Source organism: Protopterus annectens, chromosome 6.part0 (genome assembly GCF_019279795.1).
Source record: "Protopterus annectens isolate FY-2018-M chromosome 6.part0, PAN1.0, whole genome shotgun sequence".
Lineage (NCBI taxonomy): Eukaryota > Metazoa > Chordata > Ceratodontiformes > Protopteridae > Protopterus > Protopterus annectens.
In genome coordinates this window covers 567,232,141-567,256,057 of record NC_056737.1, presented here as the reverse complement: position 1 = coordinate 567,256,057, position 23,917 = coordinate 567,232,141, and positions in this window count along the sequence as shown.

The window sequence follows — 23,917 nt, the reverse complement described above, 5'->3', positions numbered from 1 at the left end:
TTAACAGAACCATTACTGAGTCCACAATCCCAGAAATATGGAAAATATCTCATGTCATACCTCTTCATAAAGGTGGTACATCCACTGAACTCTCTAACTATAGACCAATAGCCATATTATCACCACTTGCCAAAATTATGGAAAAGTGTGTGCATAACCAACTAATGTCCTATCTCATCCAAAACAAGCTACTAACTGACTGTCAGCATGGTTTTAGACCCCATCATAGCACGACTACTGCCCTCCTCTCTTTTACCGTGAAAATCAACCGCAACCGGAATAACAAAAATATTTCCTCAGCTCTCTTTCTAGATATGAGGAAAGCCTTCGACATGGTACCAGCTTCTTCTCAAAACCTTAGAAACCTTACATCTAGACACCCAAGTCCTAAACTGGTTTCAGGCCTACCGCGTAGGTAGACAACAGGCAGTTATGTGGCAGAACAAGCTCTCCTGCTTACTACCAAACAGCATAGGCATACCTCAAGGGTCCATATTAGGACCTCTTCTCTTCTCAATATTCATAAACGACCTCCATTCAGTCATCCCCGAAGCCATCTGCATCCAATATGCAGACGACTCAACTCTCATCTGTTCTAATCCCATCCTTGATAACCTTCTAACAACTACCCAACACTGCTTTACTATAGTTGAAAATTGGCTAACTGACCATCAACTCATCTTAAACCCCAAAAAAACCCAACTACTTCTCTTTCACCCAACCAACCCAACACCTTTCACACAATTCACTATTCAATCCAACAATGGTACTATTATCTCTCCTTCTACCAACGCTAAACTATTAGGAGTAAACATTGACAATAAACTGCGATTTGACACCCACATCAACCAAACTATTAAAATGGTAAACAAAAAACTAGGGTCTTTATATAGATTAAAAACCTTCCTAACTCCAGCCGCTAGACTAGCTACTGCCCACTCACACCTCCTATCCACCCTACTATACGCCTCCCCCATCCTTACGAACCTCAACAAATCAGACCTCAATCGTCTCTCCACTTGTTATAACCACATTGCTAGATTCATCACTGCCCTACCCTATAGAACACACCACTGTATTAACCTGAAAAAACTTGACTGGCTAGAACTCCCTAATCTTCTCCTGAAATACCAACTCATAGAAGCCTTTAAAATCCTGAAACATCCAGAGAACACCCCTGCACTAAAAAACATACTAACCCCCTACTCCAGCCTAAGTTCTCTTTGCTCATCTGACAAGCTCCTAATACAAACTAGCAAGTCCCATAACCTAGGTGGGGATACATTGTACTCCAATGTTACTGGCAAGGTGTGGAATTCTCTTCCAAATATGCTAACGTCTTTACCATCACTAGCTCTATTCAAAAAAGAACTAAAAATCCACTATAAATCGCACTGGCTTTGTCCTTGTACGAACCCAGACTAAGATTACCATGAGGAATTCCACATACAAGTGGGGAATTAGTGTCATAGTCAACCAAGTGTCAATTCAACTGAATATAATGAAATGTAACCAAATGTAACTTCCTTTGTAATAATCTAAAAAAAAACTATGTAATTGTCTTTATGTCTTTTTAATATGTAATTGTCTTCATGTCTTTTTAATAATATGTCATTTTAACCCTGTTGGAGCTTTTCTCCCCGGGACTCCGCTGAAAATGGACATGTATCCAGTCAGACTATCCCGGTCAACAAATGTAAAATAAATAAATAATAAATTGTTGGCCGCATGCTGATGGCTTCATTTATCTATGACCTACATGTGTTTTTGACCTCTGCAAGCAGCTTTTGGGGCAAGTGGGGCTCTTTTCTACACTAACTAATGCTGCATTAATTTAGTATGGGTACAAGGGGCTTGATTGAATACTGCTGGCTTGTCACAACCAGAAACCTGGTGTAATGATGTCCTGTTAGAAGGACGCCAACCAAAGTGCATCACTGAATGCTGGATAGCTTCTTAAGGTGGAATAACAATCCCCCTTCAAGCCTTCTGCTTAAAATCAGATTTAGTAGCCATTTTTCTTTCCATTTATAACTACAAGCACTCCACACAGCTTCTATACAGTTTTGGGGGCTGTTTTGCCCTATATACTATACTGTTTGACTGCTTGCTTTGTACTGTGTCATTTGTCCTTTGCTTAGGTTAATTACCAGCTTAGCAGCTGTAAGTTGCTTTTTGGGACGACTGGGTCTCTTTTTATGTTGTCGCCAGCTGCATTATTTTAGTCTGAGTATTCAGGGCTCTACTGTTGCACTTTGCTGACCTAGTCTGCTCTCCAGATATCCTGTTAAAAGGACGCCAATGAACATATATTGTTGAAGGCCTTTATTTCTATTTTAAGGTGGATCAATGGTCCTACTAGAACCTTTAGCTTAATTACTGGCATAGCAACTATTTTTCTTTTCCGTTTGTCTCTATAAGGGCACCACATGACTTTTATATTGTCCTGAAAACTGTTTTGAAAACTGTTCAGTACAAGTTATTGCACAGCATGAACATATTGTAGTTTACTGTGTTAGTCTGTTGAGCACTATATAATGCACTGTTTAGAGATTTTATAGTATTACTTTATCATTTACCATTTGCTTTCTGCTGCTTATATTTGGCTCTACTGCTGTATAACCCTGTCCTCTCAAATGGACTAGGGTCACTGATAGCATGCTGAACTGCTGAATGAATGTTTTGTTCTATTTAATGTAACCTATATTGCCTAACTTGTATTGTTCTTAGCATAATGTCTGCTGCTTTCCATTGTTAATCACCTAAACCTAATCTTCCTCTACATACTTGCTCCAGCCTCATCTAACCATAGCCTCTCTCTACTACTGTGCTTTGTTACACCCTCCCTTCTTCTCTAAACATCCCTTACCTTCAACCTTTCCCCTCTACATCTGCAATATTAACTAACTCAGTGTTGTCTCCCACTCCTCTACAGTAATCCATCCTGGATGCTCCCTCCCTGCTTTAAACGCAAAAGGAATACCTCCGGCCATCACCTGAAGACACCCTAAATTGGCCAGCTTGCCAGGCACTTAGAAAAATACTACTGAGGGGAGCCCCCCCCAACAAGATTGTGTAAATGTATGTTGATTAACACTAATTAAATGTAGACTTAATGTACTATTTATAGAATTAGTCTGCCTTCCTGTGTGTGCGTTCTAGCAGCCTACTACAGAACCTTTGCCCTCTCCCCCTCCTGTTATCACTACCCTAGAATATATTTAAACCTAAGACTGGTCCAACTATCCCTGCTGTTTGCTATCTCCTTCTACCATTAGGTGGCAACATCTACCAATGTAAATCCTAGATATTCTTTATAATCCCAACAAATTTTATTTTTTCACAAATGGTTGTGAGTTAACAGGACATGCTGGAGGGATAGATTCCTGTCCCAGAGACTTCCCATACTCTGGAACAGGCTACCCATCTATATCAAGCAAAGTTCTTCATTAACACTCTTCAAGAAAAATCTTGATGAGTGGATGGGAAATAGGAAATACACCCCGGTGATCACTTCTGTGTGTCTGCTTGACAGTGGCACAGGAAAATAACTTTCTTGGGTGACATAAGCCAGAGAACCTTGTTGGCTAGGCTTACGTAGGACCTTGGGCTGATAGCCTAGTACCTACCTATGAACCTATAATATCCTTAGACTGTAAATATCATCTCCCCCTGCTAAACCACCCTCTGTAATGGCAGCCTTCATTTTTTGGCTGGAAATCTTTAGCTCATACCTTTCAACTACAGCCTTTAAACTGCCCTTTGCTGATACTTTTTCTGCCATACTCACCTCTAGTGTTCTTTCCCACTCCATTCACCCTATGAGCTCACTCTGCTCCCCTACCCTGCCCCCAATTCCCACCCGCCCCCAGTACTCCTAGCTTTATTCCAATCTTGCCCTACCCTTTCAGCCTAATTACTCAATACCAGCTCCCCCTCATTACTCCTCCCACCTATAGCCATCCTTCTTAAACTCTGTAATCTGTACGCCACCCAATAATTATAGCCCCTCCTCTTTCCTTAAATCTCTAGAATACCTTCATCACTTTTTAAACCCTTTATTCTTCATAGCCTTCTCTATTTTCCTAACCACTCATACCACTCTCTCTTTGCTCCAACATGCTCTCCTCAAGTTATCACACCCTCCAGTCCCCCAGCCTCCTCTTTCTGTTAATACTTCCCTTATACTATGCTACCTCATATTACACCTATGCTTGTCCAATACCACCTATAAAGACAACTACCATACAGACCCACCTTCTCCCTCACTCTTACTCCCATTTCCATTCTATCTCCTCTTCTCTCATTCAGTCCAAGCCTCTGCACCTATTCCACCCTAAACCCTTCTCTTCTAAAGTCAAAACACTGTCACCTGCTCCAATCAAAAATCTATCAAAATTCTTGCCTGTCAGACCAATATGGCTAAAGGATATCTTCTTCAGCAACCTAGTCCAAGCTGGTGATATCCATCCTAACCCTGGTTCATAGGTTCATAGGTTGGTACTAGGCTATTGGCCCTAGGGCCTATACAAGCCTAGCCATAACAATTCCCTGGCTATTTCTTCCCACACTATTTACTTCCCAGGACCCCAATCTAGCAGGGTGACTGACATGATCCCCAGGGTGAATTTCCTTTCTCCCATCCAATCATCAAGGTTCCTTTTGAAGAGGGCCAAAGAGGCGCTCTGCTTGACATGTATGGGCAGTCTATTCCAGAGTCTGTGGAGTCTCTGGGTCAGTAACCTATCCCTCCAGCATGTTTCATTTATTGTGATGACAAGATTTAGATTTCTGGAGTGTGTGTGGCTTTGAGGGATTGGGATTTCTTTAAGTGTAGCATGTCCAACAGCTCTGGGTTTGACATAGCCTTGTATGTTAAGCAGAGATCACCTCGGAGTAGATGGTACATACCAAATGGGGTGTTGTATTCTATAATGGGTCTAATGACGTATGAGTACAGTAGGACAATGACCTCCCTTTTTCTGGATGAAAAGCCCTTAGTGATGAGGTGTGCCACATAGAAGGATTTCATGACTGTTATGGTGATGTGGTTATTGAAGGGAAGACCACAGTCCACCTGTGTCCCTAAGTCTCTTATCGCACTTTCGGTGTTAAGTGTACTGCCACCTATGTGATAATTCACGGGTATATATATATATATATAGGCATGTATACATATATATATATATATATATATATATATATATATATATATATATATATATATATATATATATATATCTATATATATCTATATATATATATATATATATATATATATATAAATAACTATGGTCCTACATCCTTTATTACCAACACTCATCTCTTTCTCTTTTCCTCCTATTTCAACACTCTAAATATTTTTACAATTAATGCACAAAGTCTAAATAACAAAGTACACCAATTTCAAGCTTGGTTAAGCCATAACCAACCAGATATCTTAGCCATCTCTGAAACCTGGCGCAAGCCCTTTATCTCCAACTCTGAGATTCTGCCCCCAGGATTTCATTGTCTCATAAATGACTGACTAAATAAAAAAGGTGGAGGCACTGCCCTAGTCTACCCCAAACTTCTTACTTTAATTCCCCTCCAAATTCCAATTCCTCAATTCCAGAACACTGAACTAACTGCTGGAATTCTAAAACTAAATAAACATAAAAATATCTGCATCATTGCCCTATATATCTCACCTGGCAACAATATCTCTACACTCGAAAATATTCTCTTATGGGAATCTGCTTAAATTAACTATGAAACTTATATCCTTGGTGATGTGAATATTGACTGGAATAAAATCAATTTCCCCTCTCCTTCCCTATCCATTAACCCCTATAACTCCAGTCAAATAATCCTCTCCATCACTCGACTTAACAAAATAAACCCTCCCGGATCCACTATAGATTGGATCCTAGTCTCAGGTCTAAACAGAATAACCAATCCTGGCACAATTCCTCATACCTTTAGCGACCACCTCCCAGCCTTCGTGCATCGCTCAACTAGTTCCTCCCCACACCAGCATCAATACATTCAAACTCATAATCTCAGTAGCTTCAACCCAACTACTTTCAAAAAAAATTTCAAACAAATGAACTGACAAATTCTAAACATCCTTCCTCTTGACACGGCTATAGAATACTTCAACTCTGTCTTCCTTGATACTTTAAACTCACTAGCCCCACTAAGAAGCAAAAGGATACAAGCTAAAACTGCTCCTTGGCTATCCAAAGAGACGAAACAGATTATGCACCACAGTGACAAACTATGGTAGCTTTACCAAAACAATAAACTGGCCAATACCTTGCTCCAACATAAACAGCTCCACAACCATGCAAAACGACTAATCACCAAAGACAAAAAATATCCTACTATATCAAACTTCAATCCAATAAGAATAAAAAACCCCAATAATTCTGGAACTCAATAAACTCACTCCTCAATCCAGGCTCCAAGAATAATCCCTGTCCTGACCCAAGTAAATCTGACCTTGAATTAGGCTCTGAATTTAACTCATTTTTCATAGACACTTTTACTACCAAGACATTTCCCAATAATAACCCAACTGCTCTACACTCTCCCCCTTCTAACTCATCTCATCTGTTTGAACTCAAACCCATCTCCACTAACTTTATAAAAAAAAACTTTTGTCCAAACTTAAACCTTGCTCCATCGCTCCTGACAATATTCCCTCTTCCTTCCTAAAATGTGCTCCTGTTGGCATTGCTCTCCCAATCAGCATCATTATCAACTGATCCATAAAAGAATCATATATCCCCAAACTCTGGAGCTCAGCTTATATTCTTCGTCTTCATAAAGGAGGCAAAAATACCAGCATCTCAAACTTTCGCCCCATTGCTTTGTTCTCACCAATCTCCAGAACCCTAGAAAAATGCATCCACCTCCAACTTATGCCTTTCCTGACCCAAAACAATTCTCTTGCTTCTACCCAGCATGTCTTCCATCCAGGCCATAGCACAATAACTGTGCTACTCTCTTTCCTAGAAACTGTCAATCAAGCCCGAGATTCAGGACACTTAGTTTTTAATGTTTTACTCGATCTGTCTAAAGCCTTTGATACTGTTTTCCACAAGCACCTTCTCTATCAACTCTCAAACCTTAATCTCTCACATAATGCTTTATTCTGGTTCTCCAGTTATCTATCAGACAGATCACAGGCAGTCAAATGGAAGAACCCCATCTCTTCTTTCATACCTACCCCAACTGGCGTGCCACAGGGAAACATCCTTGGGCCAGTGCTTTTCAACATCTTCACCAATAACTTTCACACTGCTATTCCTGATGCTAAAATCATTCAATACGCAGACAATTCCACCTTATTCTGCCCTGCCTCAAACCTCTCTGAATTGCTGACTAAAGCCCATACTGCCTTCTCAACAACTGAAAACTGGATGTGCCAAAACTACCTCTCTCTCTCAATGCAAATAAATCAAAGATTCTACTATTCCCTCACACAAAAACCCTCTCCTACGATAAAAACAACTTAAAGTCTATAATCAAACCAACTCACCTATAGAAGTAATCCCCTCTGCCAAACTACTTGGCATTACTGTAGATGAACACCTCAAGTTTGATATTCATATTCAACAAAATATTAAGAAAACTCACCAAAAGCTAGGTATGCTGCATAGGAATAATCGCTTTCTCTCCAACTCTACCAGTCAAACTCTGGCCTCGACTTATCTTCTTCCTTCCTTATTATACAGAGCCCCTCTCCTAACCAACCTGTCCTCCTCTATCACCTCTAAACTAGAAAACTGCTACAACAAAATCTCTAAATTTGCCTATACATCTAAAAATACCACCCATCACTGCCTAACCCTACAATCCCTGAATTGGCTTGAACTCCCAAAATACCTAGACTATCTCCAACTCACTACTGCACATAGACTCAAATTTCACCCAACAAAATGTCCCACTCTAACTAACATCCTTCCCCCTTATACACCCAAAAGAGCTCTCAGACCTGAAAATCAGAACTTAATTACTATCCATAAACCTAAATGTCCTGCTGGCCAACTTCTTCTATCTTTCTCACTAGGCAAAAAATGGAATTCCCTTCCCTCCACACTAAGAACCATACCAAACTCAAAAAACTTCAAAACCCAACTATTCAAACACCTGTCCACTAAATGGAAATGTACCTGCCTTCACCCAACCTAATCCAAGGGGGTTCTCACTATGGTTCCCAAGCTCTACAACTCTAATGGTTATCTTCCTATGAGCCTATCTAAGCTCTCAACAATTTCTATAGCTTCTTTCTAAGCTCTCAACAACTCCTACAGCTACTCTCACATAGCCCAATGTTGTAAATATTGTAAATAGCATTCTACTGCTGATGTGTGTATGTAAAGCGTATTTACATTTTCTTAAAAGTTTTGTATGTAAACTGTTTTCACACCTAACAGATATCTGTTTTCCTCAAATTAAACTGTATGATCCCTACCTTACAAGCTTAATGAATTTATTAACTATGCATGATACTGAATGCATTTATGAGTAACTATTCTACATAATATTATCTTTAATATTAACTATCAGTTGTATCTAAATTGTATAATGCATCTTAGAGCTTTTCTCCCCAAGCCTCCACTGAAAATGGGTTAATTCGGCCCAGTGAACTGCAAATAAATAAAAATAAAATAAATAAATAGGATATTTTCCCAACTTTAAGTATGTGCTGTTCTCAATCAGAATAGATACTGGGTAACAGATGACATAGGCTGCAAATTTGAGGTATTCATTTGGTAGGTTATCACTGGCAAGGGCTGTAGGTTTTAGCTTGTTTAATAATGTCTTTATTTTCCCTATGTGGATGGATTGGAGGGAGAGTGAGGCCATGATTCATTATTTACAGAATGAGTCATATGTTGGGAACTATTTCTGTTTGTTGTAAGTGATAGTATGGAGTTTATGAAAAAGGAATTGAATTGGGAGACTATATTTTCTTCTGATTTATGGATATTTGGTGATGGGGTAAAAATACGACCTGGATGCATATGTTTTTTGATAGTACCCCATAATTTCTGTGGGTTATTTTGATATTGGTGGTGCATATTTGAGTAGTGCTGTCTTTTATTGGTTTTGATGTGTTTTTGCAAGTATTTCTTAAGTGACGAAAATTATCAAGGGAGGCTTTGGTTTTTTTGATCTGGTGTTGATACCAGAGTTTGTCTTTTTGTTGTAATAGTTGTTTGTTTTGTTTTGTTAGCCATGAGCAGCAGTATGTTTTAGATCTAATGTGTCTAATGGGTGCCAGGGTGTTTAGCATCCCTAGAAATTTACTGTTGAAGTTTTCAACTGCTGCATCTAATTGGAGAGCTTTCAATGGGCACCAATTGCAGTTTTTGCGTAGTTGTTTAAAATGTCTGTGGAGAAATTCTTCATATTACGTACTTATTTGTATTATGTTTTTGTATGAGGATTGCAGTGCCTTATGAAGAAAGATATTAGGTGGTCGCTTAGGCTGTCATGGCAGACAGCCTGAGTGAGAAATGTGTGAGGGTTTGTTTGTTAGGGTCCAATCAAGAATTGATTGTTTGTTGCTGTGTTTATCAATCCTAGTGAGTGTATTTATCAGCTGGGTGAAGTCATGTAAGTTTATGTAGTTGGAGAGGTTGTCAGAGGAATAGGTTTAACAATCAGTATTAAAGTCTCCTACTATGATGGTTTCTTGACTAAATGTATTGGATGCCCATGAGACTAGGTTTTCTATAGCAGATGGGCTGTTATTGGGTGGGATGTATACTGCTAGCAGGATTAGTTGTTTATTGTTGTTGATTTTCAGGCATGAGCATGTTTTTTAGGTCTGGGGATTTATCTGCAGTTGTTCAAAGTTAAGAGAGTTCTTATATATTATTGCTATACCTTCTACTCGTTTCGATATCCTGTCTTGTCTAAGAATGTTATAGCCCTGGAGTAGGATTTTATTGTTCTTTATGTGGGGTTTAAGCCATGTTTCTGTTAGGACATCAGTGTCAGGAGTGTGCAGGGATAGGGTAGCATGGAATACATGAAATTTGCTTACTAGGCTTCTTAGGTTTACATTAACAAGGGTGATATTTGCCCTTTTTCTGGGAGTGTTGTTGAGTGGTGGGGTGTTAGGTTTTGCCATTGGCTGGGGTTTCATTTGAGTGTTACATGTGTTTTGTAGGATGGGAATTGGGCCAGGGTTAGAGTGAATGTCTCTGCATAACTGGAGTTTAGTGAGATTACCATAGGAAGCATAGGAAATATAAAGCAACTGAGTCTTGTAACCATGTATGCCTTTCCAGTACCCTCTGTTAGGCTGTACCTCCTTTTCAGGGAAGACTAATCCAGCCAAGCCAAGAATGAATTTGTGAATACCAGTTCAATAGTCCAATTCCTATTTGAAGGCGGTCACGGTGGTGCAGTGGTTACCATTCACCTCACACCAAGAGGTTCTCTGGTTTGATCCTCAGCTGGGGTGCCTTCTGTGCGGAGTCTGCATGTCCTCCCTGTGGTTGCATGGGTTTTCTCCGGGTGCTCTGGTTTCCTCCCACATCCCAAAGACATGCTGTAGGTGGATTGGATACTCTAAATTGGCCCTAGGCATGAGTGCGTGTGTGTGTGTGTGCCTTCCTTGGAAGGTTGGGTGCCGGGCTGGCAACTCAACACCATAAAACTCCACTGCCAATCATGAGCAGACAGATGATCTGCTGTGGCGACCCCTAACCGGGAAAAGCCAGATGAAGAAGTCCAATTCCTATTTGAAGGATGATACCATACTGCTTGATTTGCAGTGGGAGTTTATTCCATTAGAGGGAAATTGCTATGTTATGAACCTAAATCTTTATAGTGTTTTATTTACTTGAAGATAAATAGATCCCTGTTTCTGGTATTTGTAGGACTGCTTGATTTGTGGAAATACAAGAGACCCAAGATTACTACTCTTGTTTAAAATTATACTTGTTCGAACAAGAGATGATCGAGACCCAGTTTACTGAAAGTGCACTTAACTAAACATGCACTTTTGTGAAACTCACTTTACCAAGCCACAGTACAGTAGGGACAAGGAAATATACCTTATCCCCACTATAGTGCGATCTCAGAGTAGGTATATATAAGTAGTGGGGGTATGGAGGGTGCAGGGGGGGCTTGCCCCCCTGCTAAAACGTGTTTTTGTTTGTCAGACTGGCCCCTCACTACTTATATGCACTAAGTGCGAGAATGCAGTCTGAGATCAGTAAAGTGAGTTTCATGAAAGTGCACTTTCATTTAAGCGCACATTTGCTAAACTGGGTCTTGATCTTCTCTTGTTTGAACAAGTGTAATTTTGAACAAGAGAAGTAGACCCATATATATATATATATATATATATATATATATATATATATATATATATATATATATATATATATATATATATATATATATATCTATATATAGTTCCCCTTTATAATCTCGAAATACTGAAATTTCGAATTTCAGTATTTCGAGACCATAAAGGCGAATTTTTAAAATAGCGAAAGTGCATAATTGTGAATTTGAATATCTCGAATTAGCGGTTATGGCTTTACACTATGTTACATGCGGTGTATTGTGTGGGTGGTGTCTGGTGTTGTGTGTGGATATATGTGGAATTTAAGGTAAGTGAGTGTTTTGTAAGGGTTTTGGGTGGGAGTTTTCATGTATGTGAGTGTGTTTGTAAGTTGTACGTGTGGTTTAGGGTAGGCATGTGAAAGTATGAGTATGTAAGTGTTGGATGTTTGTATATGTGTGATTTTGTGTGTGTGTGCGTGTGTGTGTGTGTGTGTGTGTGTGTGTGTGTGTGTGTGTGTGTGTGTGTGTGTGTGTGTGTGTGCGCGTGCACGAAGGACTGTAGAATGTCTGGGTGTGAGTTTACTTTATTTTTCTGTTTGTGCGATCTCAGAGTTAGTATATACAAGTAGGAGGTGTGGTGGGTACAAGGGGGCTTGCCCCCTTGCTTATTTGTAGTGTAGGTTTGTGGGTGTGTGGTGTTATGTTTTTGTGTATTTTTTTGTTTTGTACTGTGGGTATTGTGGTGTATGTGTGGTGTGGTATATGCTGTGTGTTCGTAATTACAAATTTCATGGTTTTGGGCTGTCAGTGTTTTGTGGATTTGCCTTTATGGTTTTGAGATACTGAAATTCGACATTTCGGTATTTCGAGATTATAAAGTGAATCTATATATATATATATATATATATATATATATATATATATATATATATATATATAGATATAGATATTTATATATATATAGATATATATATGGATCTATTTCAATAAATCAAATAACCACAACATCAAACTACAATATAGCAAGAGCAAAGACCAGAACAACTAAATAACAAAAAGTCGATAATCCATAAAATCAATAGTGTATACATCACAAGCACATAACATGGAAAACAATATAGCAAACTACTTTTACCAACACTACTCCCTCCTATCACCTAAGACATTACATCCATACTTACAAACTCCAGATCAAGCCTTTTCTATATTTTTGCAGGGGGGGATCCACCCCCCTGCATCCCCCACCCCATACAAATTAAACCTACGAACTCTGAGATCACACTACAGTTGAGACAAGGTAAATTTCATGACCCCCCACTGTACCCTGATCTCCAGAAGTTGAACTCACTCATGCACTTGTTTTGTGGACAAAATACCTACATGCATCCAAGAAACACACTACCCTCCTAGACACTTGTCCCGCCACTTTAACTACCACTACCACCATAAATCTATACCAAAAATAAAATCTTCCTTACCTGTTTCGCACAAAGTTTCACCACAAAATCCAAAAATTAGCTTTCAGCATGAAACATTCCTCCACCATGTTTGTTCAGAACACTACAAAACTTAAAGTGATATTACCAAATTTACAATCTACAGGACCAGAATTGTAACATATATGACATTACAACACTCTACATTTTAAATTTTCAGTGTTTTGTGATTTAGATATTATGGTCTCAACAATTTCACACTCAGCTTTGTGGTAACTTGACTTTATGAAGTAGATATATATATATATATATATATATATATATATATATATATATATATATATATATATATATATATATATATTATGGGTTCCATTCATTTGGTTGAAACCTAAAAATGTTAAAAATTCAAAATATTGAAAATGGAAATGTTACCCTTTCCCACAGTAGTGATACCTCAGAGTTAATATATGTAATTGGATCTACCTTACAAGCTCGACACTTCACAAGATCAACATTTAGAACGACAAGACCACAAGAATGAAACTGCAAAAACACGAAAGTTCACATGCCCGACAAACCACAATCCTGATAGTTAACAAAACAAAAAGTTTGCTGTTCCACACAACACACACAACACAAGCACACCAACAACCTAAAAGCCTGCACTACACCTTACACACAACTATTTATGCACTAACCTTAACCCAAACCCTAACCCTAACCCTGAGGTCTGTCACTATCGCACACTTACCTTAGCCGCACCCTAACCCTAACTCACTTAATCCGCTCCTAACCCTCAAGTCCCTCACTATTGCACACTTACCTTACCTGCACCCTAACCCTAACTCACAATCCGCCCCTAACCCTCAAGTCCCTCACTATCGCACACTTACCTTAGCCGCACCCTAACCCTAACTCACAATCCGCCCCTAACCCTCAAGTCCCTCACTATCGCACACTTACCTTACCCGCCCCCTAACCCTAAATCCCTCACTATTGCACACTTAACTTAACCGCACCCTAACCCTAAGTCCCTCACTATCACACACTCACTTTACCCGCACCCTAACCCTAAATCCCTCAGTATCGCATACTTACCGAGTCACGCTCACACTTTTCCCATGTTGGTGTTTTCGCTGTCGAGATTACAAGTTGTCAGTTATCTGCTCTGTCGGTCTTGTGGTCTCATCATTCTAAATATCAATCTTGTGAAGTGTCGAGCTTGTAAGGTAGATCCATATGTTTAACAGAGGGGGTGGGGTTGCAGGAGGGAGGCTTGCCCTCTGCATTAAAAGTTTCAATATTTATGGTTTTCAACATTTTGAGGTTTCAATCAAATGATAGTAATCAATACGTGTGTGTGTGTGTGTGTGTGTGTGTGTGTGTGTGTGTGTGTGTGTGTGTGTGTGTGTGTGTGTGTGTATAAATATATACATATATATATATATATATATATATATATATATATATATATATATATACATATATATGTAAATGGGTCTACTATACATGATCGAAATTGCAGAAAGCCGAAACTCATATGGCTGAGACCATATGTTCGACTTCTGCAATTTCAAACATGTAAAAAAAAATACACAACATAAACACACTTTCTTATTGTTGGCAGGGGGCTACACCTCCTTGCACCCCCCATGGGGGGACTTCACCCACACCCCCCGTAACTTTAATATACCAACTCTGAGATTGCACTACATTGTGGAAATGGAAATATTTCCATTCCGCACTGCACAGAGATTCCAATGGTTGGGATTCCAAAAGTTGAACATATGGTCTCAGCTATATGGGTTTTGACTTTGTGGCATTTCAACCATGTGCAGGGGACCTAGAAGAAGAAGAAGATATATATAATATATATACATACATATATATAGACACACACACACATTATAATATTGCTTTATTGTTGCTAATAAGTAAGTCAGATGTTCAGACCTAGGGAATTTTAAAGATTTACTAGAAACTCTGTTCTATGCTCTGTCAGTCTCATCTAACGTACTTGATTCCTAAAATACAGACACTGGAAAGTTCCAGTTCTAGAGTAGAGCTCCACAGATTCCTACACTTAATACTTGTTAAAGGAATCACTATATGTCTGGGGTCATCACCAGACAGCTATGCTTATGCAGTTTTCTTCAGAGCTTGTAGCCTAACAACTTCTAAAGCCTACATACTGAGAAATTATGTTGCATGGGAGACAAAGACTTTTACCTCTGCTGCTTGAAACTGATTAAGGAAAAGCACTACCAATTAAGCAAGTGATAAATACTTGTGCAAAGGTTACTTTTACATAATGTACTGGCTAAGACAGTGTTAAATTTCTGTGTAAGTATTATCTTTTGATATTTTCAAATAAGCAATCATCCTTCAGTGCTGAATCTTATCTTTAGGACTGAGCTGCTTGTGTGGGAGTATTCAGCCTGCTTAGCTGACACTTGTACATTATTATGTTTTAACCGTTTTCTGATTTGGACTTTTCTACTGCATTTTATATAGAGGAAATTGACTCTTTTACTAATATTTATTTTAGGAATATTCTGCAAGAAGTTAAAAGCTGTATGCCTTATACTGGGCCAGTGCAAATTTTGCCATGCAATGTGAGTGCTCAAAATGCCGGCATTGAAAAGCCTGGGTTTTGACAGTGTTTAAAAAAAACTGCAAGTACAAGTAGCTTTACTATAGGAAACAAATCCTAAAAAAGTTTTGTTCTATCAGAAAAGGTGGGGTCTTCTATATAAGCACAAATGCTTTTAGGGGAGTACTAGCACTTTTTAATTCTACATTTCACTGGACTAACTTAAAATCATTGTCTGCCAGTGGAGGGTAGCCTGTGGGTTATAAAAGTGCAAACTGATGTTGGAAAGTTATTTTCAGTATTTCTAAGGCTGAAATTATTACAGTCCAATGGTATTTAGATGCCTTTAATGGGATTATTGATAACGTCTATGAGGCATCTTAATAGTTATAATAGTGGATTTTAATGTGATTCTCATCCCTGTCCTGGATAAAATCTCAGCCACATCCAGTGGAGGATTGTAGTGAAGCAATTCAGGAGGCCAACCAGGGCACAAGGCTACAGGAGGGCACGTGGCTGTCACCCATTATGCTGGCCAGGCTATCTACTTAAAATCCTTATTTGTTAACTCAATTTAGTTAGCTTGTGTGCTGAATGTAAAAGTCACCAATATCAAACAAATAAAAAATGCTTTGCAATTTATAAAAGAAGTAAAGCAGTTACATTCTTCCATAAATCTTTCTGCATGATTGGATGACTAACTATATTCATGTACGCACAGTACCAGACAGTGTGATTGTGATATAGAAAGTGAAGGTTTCATGTGCAATACTGTACTTTTGTGAGCAGATTTGGCTATGTACAATACTTAAAAAGAAAAAAATATGCTCATAGTGTAGAACAGCATAATGGATTTGCTTAGCACACCAGAGGTTAGCCTTCAGCCTACTAATAAAATAATTAATATTGGCCAGAAATACACTGACTAGCTATGCTTGTTGTTTTATGTTTTGTCCATTGTTTCTACATTTACCGCAACTTCAGAAGCTACTGCTTGTTGGCACTTAAAAGCAGCAATTCTGAATCAGTGTGATTATTTTAATAGCAATAAATGATTCATTATACGATTTTCAAACCGGACATCTATCTGGTGATAACTGACAAGTTAGCATTCCATCGTTAGCAATTTAGTGTTAATCGGTTGAATGTATTCAGGTTTATTAATAATAGATCCAGTACTGCAGCTATTTGCTTACTAGTACCATTTGCAGATAGGTATATCTACAGTTGGGAATGGGCTAATATGCAGTTGCTTCAGCATCAGTGGGCAGAGGCTCCAAATACTGAGGGACAGAATGCCAATACCTCATTATAAAGAACATTTCTCCACATTTCTCAACTCTCACAGATTTTTTAGAATGTTTCTGATTTTGTCTCATATTTTTGCCTGTGCCTTGTAAAGTTTTGATTTTCTATTCAATTACTCAGGATTACAATCAGTCAGTTATGCCATTTGTTAGAGTTTTATACTTGTTATTGTTTGGATAATGCATGTTGATGCAAATTTGTTGTTTGATTACATTTTTATTTGAATTACATTACTTTTTGATTAAAATAATTTATCCTGTTGTCATTTGCTGTCTTTAAACAGTCTGATGTTGCAGGACTAGTGTGTATTAAATTGAAGTAAGCTGGATATTTTAGGCTACTGTGTGTTTATAACTGCAATACTTAAAATCTGTACCCCAAGTTTGGGCCTTTGTCCCTCATTATTTTTTTAGCTTTTTCCATGTGTCCTGCACTAAGAGTTTGAGAAGTATTATATTTTTTATGGCAATCAGATGAGGTGTATAGGAAAGTGACTATAACTACAGCATGGGGCAGGGACGTCTGATGAGGAAGGTAACTTACTTTGTGTTGTTTGTTCAGTTTAATCAGTCTGGCTTTACATTTTTAGCATGCATTTATGTGAAATTAGTTGGAATACTTCAGCTACTATATGTTTATGTGAAAGAAGCTTGAGATACATTACTGTGACCATAATTCACGACCCAATATATGAGGTGTATAGTCATTATTAGGCTATAATTGCTGGGTATGTGGCTATATGTGGATGGGAATTCCTGACCCTGCTAAAGTTAATTGGACATTAATCTGGATTTGCAAGACCAGTGTGTATTTACTTAATGTAGATTGGAATACTATACTCACTCTCTCTTTTTCACAGTGATACATTTGAGTTGTACACAGTCAAGGGGCAGTAACTGGTGGCGACATATATATTGATATATTATAATGACAGCAATCTGAGTGTTTTTATGGTAGAAATCCAAAATAGATAATTCTGCTATTATTATTTAGTAAATTTTGTTTCACTTCATGCTAGAGAAATATTAAAGTTAACTCAAACTTGAAACACACACACACACACACACACACACACACACACACACACACACACACACACACACACACACACACACACACACACACCTTACTTTGTTAAACAATAAATATAATTTAAAATAATCTGTTAGGTAAGCATACATTTAAAACAATCACAAAGATGAATCCAAAGGAGTATGTGCATTTATGTGTGGCCACAAATGTGTGGGAGTGCAGATTGATTGAACCCTTCCCCTCCCAAGGCTCAATGTCCACTTAAGCCACAATTGAACGGATCTTAACAGATACAGAACTAAAATACTGGGCTGCAAACAAAGGTTTTCTTTATGTGACCCTTGGATAATATTTTCTTCAATAAGGGGGGTATACAGTCTTTTGCCCCAGCTACAGGCATAGCCAACCAAATAGATTTCTTTCTAATAATACTTTAAATTCTGACAAACAGGTGGAGATTACTACTACAATCTTCTCATGTCACAGCATGGAATTAATATATTTTCATCCTATATTATGGGAAGCCAGAAATGTTGGCTGGTGCATAGGCCTTCTGTTATTAAAAAGTCTACGTGACAGGGATTATTAAAGATGAGGTGAAGCAATTTTGGGAAGAGCATGCCACCATGCAAGCCTCAGTTGAACCTAACTAGCAATTTTTTACATTTATGCTGACAAATGTTGCAACTAAAGAGATAAATATAAAAGTTATTTTCCACGTATAACAGTTTGGACCTCAAAAAACAAAATTGTTTCTTGTGAGCGACCATACATTCAGGTGCCTGTCAGACTGAAAAAATAAAGTCATTTGCAATTAAGAAGAAATGCAAGAGTCTTGCTGTAGAGTGTGTCAGATTGGAAAGAGTGAGTTTTTGGTGTCTAGAATTTAAAATCATATAAATTATAAGCTCACCACCTCAAGGAATGAATAAGTATGTATGGCATCAGTCAGTTCACTGATGTTTTGGGGAAAGTTTGATACTCTGCTCAAGAGGTAAATGAGCATGTGCTCTCGTCCATAAATCACTTTTCATCTTCAGTTAGGAGAGCACATTTAGATGGGCTTCCTTACTCTTCTAACAATACAAGAGATCTCAATTCTCAATAAATTTTTTACTTTGGTGGAGGTCTATAAAAGTGTGGATGGATCGCATTTACCTTGACTTGGGTAAACTTTGTAAAGAAAAACTAAGGACTTCTCTGTTAGAATATTTTGCTGAAAGTAAAACAGTAAGTGTTATTACTTAATACGTCTAGGACAGCATCAGTAGTTAAACTTCTTATAGTAGGAAAATACCCTTTAACTTTATTAATCTTTTGGCCATCCCTTTAAGGTCAGTTGGATTAAAATTTTGGCCAGCATATTAACAGACTGACTGACAGGTATATCTGCATTTTGATAATCTAATTTCAGTAAGGTTTCATAAAATACATGTAAGAAATTTTTGTTTCACCCATTCACTAATATGTCTTAATAATACAATGCTTTGGCTGTAGCTTTTTTTATCACCTTAAACAAAACTTATGATTCCTTATTTTGACATTTGTTGTGGGTTGTGATAAAAGCCTTTCTGTTTCAGGTTGATTTCCTTTCTTGATATCAGTTATTATACATTAGTGTTCTCATATCTCTCAACACCTCAGCTTTCAAAATCACAAAGGAGGACTATTAAAAATCATGATGGTGGTTCCAAAATCACAGAACTCAGAATTTATGTATACATAAATTTGTGTCCCCTGGAGGAGGGTGTGGGCAAACATGTGTAAATTTGGCCTCATGGCAGGTACAACCTGTAAATATAGAACCCTTGTGATGACTGCAGATGCATACCTACATAGCTGTGCTAGAAATATGAATGTGCACTGCACTGTAAAGATACAAATAGCTGTTTTTTTGGCTTACTATAGTTTAATTAGCATAATTTGTATAAAGGTTGTAGTTTTCATTTATCCAAGGCTTTGCTGTGGAAGTTTCACTAAACACATGCTTATGTTTCAATTAAGTAAATAAAAGCAAAGAAGATACCTTCACCCAGAATGGAAACAGAGCTGTAAACATTATCACCAAGCTATACACCCATACTAAAATGTACTTATTCATCTGCGTCATTTTTGATGTGATTGCTTCCTTTCCCATAAAATGATTTTTTCTTATTTAGTTCCACACTATACATATACACACCAAAATGATGATGCCAACTGATCAAGATTGTCCCGATAAACTTCCATTTTTTTGCACAAAATTCACTACATTTTCCACAGACCCATATCCTTCCTGCTCACCACAACAGTATAGCAGCTTTACAATGCATAATTACATATGCATACATATGTATGCACACACACACACACACACACACACACACACACACACACGCGCGACCATTAATTACCACCTCTTATATGAGTATATATCACACATGTCTACTTATGATTAAATGAATGAATAAATACATAAGTAACAGCCCAGGATTATATTTCAGCTTGCAGCTGTCAGAACCATGCAGTGCAATCCATTGCACCCCCCTCTGTCTGCTCAACTTCTTAGATCAGGAATCAGAGACAAAAACTCAAAATCATGGACGAACTTTAAATACTGCTCTTATATACTTTAAATGTTGCTGGAATAACAAGCTTTGCATTTGTAAACATTTTCTGGAGGACAGGAATTTTGAAGTGCACCTTTTATTTAGCAACTGCAGTGCACAACAATTTACCAAAAAACACATATTTTGCGAACAACAGACCAAAACAAATCTCAGCTGCTTTGCTCAAAACTTTTGGATTATGGGACAAATAATGGGGGCTGAAGCAATGACCCCTCCCAAAAAGAAATGGACATTCTTTTACTTTTAATCTAATTCACTTAAAAAGTTAATAGCACTAACATGCATTTTCTGAACAATAAAAATATGATTTCTACTGATTGACTGCACACACATATGCACACATATGCACATACACAAAAACAGTACTTATATTCCAAAATGCACTACATTGTTATTTAACAGACCCACATTATACATGGCAATATCTCCAATACTGCAAGGTCCAAGCTTTTTCAAAAAGGCCATTCTAGTAATTGACTGCTGGCTTGTCTGCTACTGGACCATTTTTGACTGTAACATGCTCCAGAAAGTCTCTCTGTCATTTGCTCCACAATCTAGCCAATGAAAGAGAAGAAACTGGAGCAGGCAGAGATTTACATGTTAAAATCATAGCAGTCTATCAAATACAGAGCAATTCAAAGTTATTCAGTCCACTTGCTTAGGTTGTAATTAATATCTTAAGAATATTTTCATTTGAATGGTGGCATGAAATAGGGATGTCCTCTGTCCCCATTATTTTGCTTTTATACCAGTGAGTTCCACAAAGCAGAGTTTTTTGATTGGAGGAAGGAAGCTGTTGAATGCCTGGTTTTCTGATGATTGAATATTGTAGTCTTTTTAACCCGTAGATTTTAGCCATACAGTATTGGACATTTTTAGGCGTATGAGGACATGTCTGGCCTTAAGGTGCTAGCTGTGATATTTTAAACCTATAATTCTTATTCTCAGTCTTTGGTTATCATTGCTTCTAATATTTTTTCATCTTCTGATCTAGTACATTTAATTTCATTTGGACTCAATAGCCCTCCTTTGCTCATTCTGTTTCTTGCTGTTACACATTGCCATCTTTTTCCTTTTCTTCTACATGGCACACACACATTTATCATTCTCTACTTGCGATTTGCCTTTTGGAAGTTTATTCCCTTCCCCCTTTCTCCTTGCACTCATTTTCCTTCATATATTGGTGCTTTATTCACTTCCCCCTCCCCTTGAGATTTCTTAAAGTACTCTATGTCCCTTCCATATCTTTTGTCTACACTTCCATCCAATTCCCACTTGTCTGGCACTATCCTTTTCAGGTAACTGTTCCATAATGCCAGATGTAACTTTGCCAAAAGAAAAAAAAGTGATCATTTCAATATTTCTGCATGTGAAATAAATTGTTCCTACATTTTATGTTAACACTCTAGTTATGGTGTTGTAACTCTTTGGACAAAGTAATTCATTTTCTGGCAGCATCTGTGAATTCACAGGCATGCCTATGCTACTGTTAAGACTTTTGTTTAGGAAGGCATTCAAATGCTTTTTCCTTAACAAGTAGACATTCACTGCAATGGCAAACCTCTATATTTGTGGTGTATTACATCTGCTTTTGCATTCCTTGTCAGATTAAGGTCACAATTCATATTTTAGCGCTCATTGTTATGGTAGTGATTTATCATGTGCACCTCTTGAATTGCCGATTACTACCTTATATCTAAGTAGTGCCAGTACAATGCTTTTCTTTTTTTATATGTTTTCAAAAAAGCTGCACTGTGCAAATGCATATGCAAGTGCTATTTTGTAAGCATTTTCTCATCCATCTCTGTTTTTCTTAAATAATTTGAACAACTGTTCTTTATTCACTTTAGATAGCTTAAAGACAATTAGGCCTAGCAAATATTGCTTTTGATTTTGCACTGTTGTTCTGATCGTTATTCATTCTTTTTACAAAATTAAGTGTACAGGTTATAGTCTCTAACCCCTATCTGCCTTCAGAACATCACTATAAAGGCAACTGAGTGTGTTATATTTCATGAGTGCCTTATTTTAGCATTTGTATCTTATTATACAGTTTTTCATTTGAAATTGTTCTGAATTTTTTAACATATTTTTTGTTGAGATGTCATTCCTTCTTTGGAATAACAGTAGTTTTAATGCCCTGTCTTTCAGATGCCCACTTTAGACTGATAATTGAGCAGCTGCATCGTTATTTCTCTTCCTCGTCTATGCCTCTTAATTAAGTGCTTTTTTGCCTTATTGGTGGTTCTGTCTCTCCTGTCTTTCCCCTTCCAACTCATCAGTTCAGTAGTTGAGTGTAGGATGAGTTTCCCTTCTCCGTGTCCTCCTCAGGCTACACACACACACACACACACACACACACACACACACACACACTCACACACTCACACACACATACTCACACACACATACTCACACACACACACACACACACACACTCACACAAACATATACATATAGCCACAAAAAGTTGAGAAATATGTGGAACTGGAACAGAAATCTAAACAAAGAACAAGCAACTGACCAGCAAGCTAAAGAGCAAAGCAAATGAATCCAATTGTAGAAACCACTCCAGTTCACAGCTGTTGTAGAAAGAAACAATCCTTTATTAGTAAAACCACTGTAATTCAAGGTTAACTGTTTTCGTCTAAACATAAACTTCTTCAAACCCATGAAAACTCCTCTAAACATTGAATTTAAAAGCTCATAACCACACCCCTAGGAACTGTCAATCAACAGGAAGGCTGAACAAAGCACAGGAAAGTTCTTAAAGATGTACACATACCAAACAACCCTTCCACATTAAACCAAGTAAAAACGGCTAAAAAACAAATCTAGAATGTCAAAATACTACTGAAAGCCATAATAGTTGAAAAAGTTTTCTCAAACTATGCTGGCTTTTATTTTAAGTTCACTAACAATGGAAATGTAGTCATTCAATCCAGGTGGACTTGCTGTGTCTAAAGCCAGCTGTCAATACATCTCACGATGTAAAAGTCTGTTTTTCCAGTCACCAACAAAGGCACCTACTTCCACCTGTTCAAGCCCCCAAAAAGTGACCTTCTTGAAATTAGAACATGTACAAGCATGCCTAGCCAAAGCACTCTTCATGTCCCTTTTGGATGTACCATAACAGTGTTGGTATATCCTTTTGTTGAGTGCATTTTTAGTCCTATCAATTTAGCAGGCAGGACATGACATACATTTCACCAAGTAAACTAACCTCTCTGATCGGCAATTGAACTTACCAAAGATGCTCATACCACTATTTTTTTCTGTTATGTTACTTTCATAGCTGGTTACAGTATAAGTGCACTGATGGCAACATTCACATTTTGTCATAGTCCAAAGAGTCACTTTGGCTGGAAACAATCGGTTTCTCCAATAACTGTTTTATGTTAGAATTGTTCTTAAAGGTGAATGAAGGGAAATCGGGAAGATTTTGTTTGAGTCCCTCATCACAATGTAAGATGGGCCAATTTCTACGCACAACTTTTTGGATGTCTTTAGAACCCAATGAGTAATGGAAAACCATATTGGTGTGGCCAAACATATCCTTACTTTTGTTCATCTTGTCTTTTGACTTAATATTATCAAGGCCATACCTAACAATAGGTGCACACCCATTGTCTCTGTCT